The sequence below is a fragment of the Gymnoscopelus braueri genome (assembly GCF_963280865.1).
Source record: "Gymnoscopelus braueri genome assembly, chromosome: 1".
Classification (NCBI taxonomy): domain Eukaryota; kingdom Metazoa; phylum Chordata; class Actinopteri; order Myctophiformes; family Myctophidae; genus Gymnoscopelus; species Gymnoscopelus braueri.
The window spans coordinates 10,860,837-10,868,157 of NC_137603.1; positions in this window are offsets into that span (position 1 = coordinate 10,860,837).

Sequence of the window (7,321 nt, forward strand, 5' to 3'; positions counted from 1 at the left end):
AGAACAAATTAATCGTCCATACTAGCAAAGTAATGGTAACAAATTATACACTATTGTAAAAGTAGCATATTGAAATAATTCAAACATAAAAGAGATATAAAATACAATATGGTCTGACATGAATGGGAAAGCCTGAGCCATAGCCACGGAACTCTGCGAGCTTGGACATAAGGTTGCACATGACCTATAGATTCAATATAAAAATACTCTTATCTCTACAATGTACATAGGCATTTAGCAGACACTCGTATCCAGAGCGACTTATAATGTGAAAGATCAGAGTAAATGGCTAATCTAGTTAACTAACAGGGTAAATAGTCAAGTAAATAGAGTGCAAAGAAAGCAATGAAGTGCTACAGAGTAACTATGAGAGGTTAACAATCATTAATCAAACCTACCATTCTGTTGAATTAAATAACTATCTGAATAATATAGCATGTGGACAAACGTTGTCTAGCTAAATAACATGTATACTGCACTGCAGCAGCATGCATTATGTGAACAACATCACTACTTCTCTTGCAGATATACCATTACAAAGAGGGCTCAATAGTGTTTCTGTCAAGTATGGAGTGTTTGTAAGGTCTTGTCAAAGCTTTATTTTATTTATAGTGTCTGGTTGGAACATACAATGTAAGAGTTTGTTAACTTCTATCTCTTTCTTACCTGGTGCAAGTTTAAGTTATGTGAAGGAATTAAATTGATCAAATGTCAATTTGTTTATTAATCTGTAGTACAGATCTCTCCATTTATCTTCTGAGTTATGACCATGTCAAAACTTGGCATTGATATCCTTCTGTTTATTGTTGAGTCCAATTCCAAAATGAATTAGCTATTGTTTGAAAAATGAAACATTAGCTCAGATCAGACATCAGCTTAGAACAGATATCAATCAGTTTAGAACAGATATCAGGCTTAGATCAGATAATATTTAAGTTACTGGATCTGTGACTCTTGATTCAAACCAGATCTGTTGGCAGTGATTGTTGCCTGGTGTAGCCTCTATACTGATATGTGGTGAGTCATAGATACCCTTATGATGTCATAGACGACTAATGTCATAGATGACTGATGTCACAGGATGGCTGTAGGAGCCAATTGTCATTGTTTTATTTTGAGTAATTTCATGATTAAGATTAAGAATACTTTTGCTAAAAAGGTTCAAAAGCGTTTGCTGGTAATTTGATTACATTTGATTATGCTTTTTAAGTGTCAGGTGTGTCTAAAAAGGTCTAGCTGACCTGACCTGATAATCTGTTCGATGTTTAATAAGGGCCTAATTAGTCTAGTCTTTGATGCACCTGTGTATAGATGTGATGATGTCACAGTCTTCTAGTTTAGTTGGTGTCAGACACTGAAGGAAGCAACACAGTTTTTTGACCATACACTTGACTCAGTAACCTTTTATGTTGTTCTAAGTAACCCCTTTTTAAGGAACTTTTCTTTGTCTTGTCGTTCGCGTACAACAACTGTTTTGTATTTTTGTGAGGTCTACTCCACCAAGTGATACATTTTTTAGAAGAATTAGACGGAGTGCCACTGGCTATATGAAGTGGTCACATGAAGTGCCCCTCTCAATGCAGTGAAAGCTACATGCAAACTATAATGGCTTCACTTGGATAGAAATGGGGTTTGTTTGTATAAAAACTGTAGTGGTTTGGATGTAGAAGCTCTGATGGTTTGGATATAGAAACTGTGATGGTTTGGATATAGAAACTGATGGTTTGGATAGAAACTGTGATGGTTTGGATATAGAAACTGTGGTTCGTTTCATGCTGTCCCTTTAATTTGTAATGAAATGCATAACACAGTCAAATCCCCAGTGATCATTTATCCAAATGGTTATTAGTACATGGTTACATCTATAATTGTTATGTCAATTTAGACAGATGTGTGGACCACTGTCATTTAATTTCACAGGCTGATATTTGCTCCCAGTCCGTCCCTTGTCCGTTAAATCCTTGTGTCAATTATATGCACAGAATAAACTGTGCATATAATTGACACAAGGATTTAACAATCAGAATCCTTCCCCCAAATACCCTGTACCATTTCATGCTCACACAAAACCCCAAACATTGTTATCACTTGCAGACAGACTGAGAGAAAGACAGAAAGGGGTACACGATGAATCTGTATGAGCGAGATAAGGAGGAAGTAGAGGGAGGGAGGAAGTGACAATGTACAACTGTTCAGCACATACTCCTTCACAGCTGTAGGTAGAGATTTGACTGCATACATTGTTGGTATTATTAGGGCCTCCTGGGGATGATTTGCACTCTACTGAACGCACCTTTCTAGTGTCTAGATAAGTTCAGGGTGCATGTGTGAAAGTAGCTCTTGAGGGGCGGCAGTGGCTCAGGGGTAGAGTGGCCGGGTAGAGTGAACTGGAAACCACAAGGTTCCCAGTTCGATCCCTGTCGAAGTGTCCTTGAGCAAGACGCTGAACCCCTAATTGCTCCCGATGAGCAGGTTGGTGCCTTGCATGGTTTCCTCCGCCATCGGTGTATGAATGTGTGTGTGTGAATGGGTGAATGTAATGCACAATCTATGTAAAGCGCTTTGGATAAAAGTGCTATACAAATGCACCATTTATTTACCATTTAGCTCTATTTGCATCCATTTGCATCGATTGTGTAAACACACATACAACTCGTATGATTCCTGCACAAATCACGGACATTGTAATCAACCGGTACATGCACATGAGACATATAGGTGTTGTCTTCAGGATGGGGACAATCATTCTAGTGCTTAGCACACCTAATAGTAACTGCACTCCGGCAAACTAAAATGTATCTTTAGTCTCCTATCCTAAAATCCAAACAATTTCATTACAAATGTATTAAATAAATGTAATTTGATTCGTCAAAACATACTGTAGGTATTTAGGTGTGAAAAGGTGCAGGCTGCCAGTTTAGCTGGAATTATATGTAACTAGGATGGCACTGGCCAACCTGAGGCCATGCATGTCGAGATCGATGCTGACGCCTGGGACAGAGTGACACACGCACACACACACACACACACACACACACACACACACACACACACACACACACACACACACACACATACACATACACATACACATACACATACACACACACACACACACACACACACACACACACACACACACACACACTCAGATTTAGTAAATTATAGTATATACTGTACTGTATATACATGTTATAAATAAAAGATTTAACGTTAACATTAACATTCTATATTTAAGCTCCACCAGCATCCAGATCTGTGTCAGACTGCCGTTGACTTTCAAGGCAACCAGACGCTGTCCATTTACTTTTATTACTTTCATCCATTCTCATTTCATTTCATTTCATTTCATTTCATGACTCATTTTCATGTTCATATCACTTTTTCATTATATTATTGTATATATTATTGAATAAATCTACTAAAAGGCATTTTAGCCTCAATTCTTCATTCTCTAGCAGAGGAAAAGGTAAATTTCCACAACATACACAGGCTTGCCAGACGAAAGCTCAGCAAAGCTATTATTTCGTGTTCGGCAAAAGCAGATTACAAGGACAAGAAAACACACCTCCTCAGCGACCTGGAGATCATTTAAACAACTGACCAATTATAAAATCAAAGTACTGCAGGCCTTTCCTTCCCTGGCCAACAAGACCTTTCAAACTTGTTTCCAAACAGAAACGCCTCCTCATCTCAGTGATTGTCCCCAACTCTCTCGTCCCTTTAGTCCTAGTGCTTATTGGTGCATGGAGGTGCTATGTACAAGGTTCTTACTCCTCACCTCAATGACTGTGCTCACCCGCCCCCCTCCATGCCGGAACTGGCTGCTGTTGGCACACAGCCCCAATCACTCATCTCCCCCCTCAGTATACCCCCCACCCAGCCCCAAAGTCTCAGAGCCACTGGCCAACAGACTGCTAAAAAGCTTCTTTCCCCGTACAATCAGGCACATGAACGAACTGACAACAACTACAATGAACCAGGACAAAGGGAAACGCTACCCCCCCCCATCCCAATCCCTCACACCTCTCATTCCTCTCCCCTCTCCGTCCTCTTCTTGCTACTATTATGTACTGTTACTGTATGCTTGAATTGTACCTACCTAATCTGCTGTTTATAGGATATACTGTGCAGTTGTTTACATGAAATTAGGTGACAGCTACTGAAAAAATGCTGTTGGTGTAGATAATGTATATTATATGCACACGTACATACGCTGATGTTCTCTTTTTTTTGGTTGCTCTTTTTGCTCTCTCTCTATCTTTTTAAAATCTTTTTACGGTTTTATCATTATTATTGTTGTCGTTATTTTCTATGCTGCTGCATTGTCTGAAAAAAATACGTTTTACTCTTATGTACCTGTAGATGTAACAATAAAGCACAACCTTGAACCTTGAACCTGCAAACACACAGTCCCATCAGCACTCACCAGTCCCCCTCAGTAGGGAATGTGAGTACAGTCAAACACTTGGTCTAAAAGGATAACACCCAAAAAGTCAATATCATCACAAATGTAAAACACTATATGTACAGAGTAGAAAAAATGGGTGGGGGGGAGGGGGGTAAAGAAAAGGGGCGGGGGGGTCACAATCAATTTAACCACCTTGACCATATTTTATACTTTGGCTATTCAAAAATAGCAGATTTACGAGCTTGTAGATCTGCTATTTTTGAAAAATCCCTGGCACAAAATATTTTTTAGATGGGGGGTCCGCAGCCAAATACATAACATTTTGGGGGGTCCTTGACATGAAAAACTTTGAGAACCACTGCACTATTCAACCATAAAAAGTTCAGGAAAGCGGGTGGCCCCGACAGAATTTCACCAGGCCACCCTGTCATACTGTGCCAGCCATCTAGCCCCGGTTTCCACTGACATTTTCAATGTGCCAGTCCCAGTACACCATTGGCTGGGAAGATGTGCCACAGTGCCAGTCCTGAAGAATAAAATTGGTGAATTTGGTGTTAATTATTCCTTTGCTTTGGCACTGCTCATTGATCAGCATTTGACAGGTGGCTGGCGGCTAGCATTTTCCACCTTAGTTACAGCACAGAGCAAAGTCTAGTCTGCTTTTTGGGTGCGTGTGTGCGTCCATGTGTGTGAGACAAGACATACAGACAGATGGGCTGATGGACCAACACACAGGCAGGCAGGCAGACAGACAGACAGACAGACAGACAGACAGACAGACAGACAGACAGAGTGACCACCACATAGGCAGGTTAAAAAACTAAACATGTAGACATCTGGGGGGGGGGGTCGCAAACTGACAGAAGGTCATGCAGGCAGGCATTCAGACAGACGAGCAGGGAGCAAGTAGGAGGAAACTGAGGCAGTGATGGGCAGAGATAGACCTCCAAAGGTCAATAGTCCATTACTTCTCTTGTTTGCTTCACAGCCTCCCCTCTCTGTCTGACAGTGGCTCATTAGGAGATAGCCATCAGCAGAAGAACACAAACAGTCTTTATAGGGATTATTTTATGAGGGCACAGAGGGCCACATATAACAGCAGGGGAGGTGGTGTTCCAGAGGTTACAAGTTGTGACCATTGCTCCAGTGACGCTGCTTTGTGGACCAAAGTAGAAGACAAGTGGGTGTACATACAGGACAGCTCCCAGTAACCCTCAATAGAAGACAGACCCCAGTCACATTTATGAATGGGGGAATATGCTGACAAATAAAAAAGTGTTCCTCAGTGTTCATTTCATTTGAACTCCGAAAGTGCAGTAGGCTACCCCGCGCTACACAGAATAGACAGTTGGGTGGGCATGCAAACACAACACACGGAAACACACTACTGGAGTTGCAAGGCATGTGTGGGTCAAGAAAGTATCCGATTTGATCATACAGGATTCATTACCTACACTATTTACATATTTATTTGCATGTAAAAAAAAAGAAAAAAGAAAGAAAGAAAGTACTTGTCAGCTCTGTTAGTCAGGTGCCCACATATTTGACTGTTATCCTATATTTAAATGTTTATTTAATGTAAAATGCCTCTACTTTTGATATCGGGTTCAAGGCTATTGCATTACTGGATGGAGCATACATTTACGACTTGCATCATTCGAGACTTCCATCGTTTCCGAGTAGACCGGTCTAATGTAGTCTTAATTTTGAGTCTTAATGTTTGCACCTGGAGTGGTCTTTGAGTTTAGGTTATGATGACTTGAGTTAATTATTGAGAGTATATATTTGCTGAATGAACATAATAGTGCAGTTAATGAATTATCAGAATCAGAATCAACATTATTGTCACATTACAGGTTCACAGGTGTACAGCAGTGGGTGAAATTAGTTTTTGTGCAAGCTCCATAGTTTTTGTTATTTCCATAAAAAAGAAAGGGAAGAAGAAGAGGGGACAGGGGGAACAACGGAAGAGAGAGAGAGATCAATAAATAAATAAAAAGATCCCACAGATTAACACAGCCTGATAGAACACTTTCAACGGAGCTGTTGTATAGGCCTAGTACAGCCTGAGGATGCAGGGTCCTACTCCGAACTTCTTCAAGCGGCGAAACAAGTCGCTGCTGAGCCTTTTTCCTCACAAGCGTGATGTGTGTGTCCCATTTAGAGCTCCTCCTCGATGTGTACTCCGAGTAACTTGAACTCACTGACCCTTTCCATTGCATCTCCATCGATGACGATGGGCGCATGCTCTCTCCGCGCTCTCCTGAAGTCCACGATTTTGTCTTGTCGACGTTGAGGGCGAGGTTGTTCTCCCACCACCAGAGTGCCAGTGAGTAGATCTAATCTCTATAGACAGACTCATCGTTGTTGACAATCCGGCCTATCACTGTTGTGTCGTCCGCATATACTTGATGATGACGTTGGAGTTGTGTGTGGCTGTGTAGCAGTGGTGATGCGACGCGTTGTGAGCTTGTAGATCTGCTATTTTCAAACATTTTTGTACTTACTTTTGGTACTTTAAGTACATTTTGATGCCAATACTTTTGTCCTTTTACTCAAGTGAATGTTGATTTCTGGACTTTTACTTGTAACAGAGTACTTCTACATTGCAGTAGTGATACTTTTACTTAAGTAACACATTTGAGTACTTTTTCCACCACTGCAATTCGGCCTATCACTGTTGTGTCGTCCGCATATACTTGATGATGACGTTGGAGTTGTGTGTGGCTGTGTAGTCATGCGTGTACAGGGAGTAGAGGAGAGGGCTCAGCATGCATCCCTGGGGTTCTCCAGTGTTGAGGGTCAGGGGGTCAGATGTGATGCTGCCCATTCTCACCATCTGATGATTTATTTGGCCACTTTTGTGTAAGGTTTTGCATATTGAAACATGGAAACAGGCGAATAGTGTTT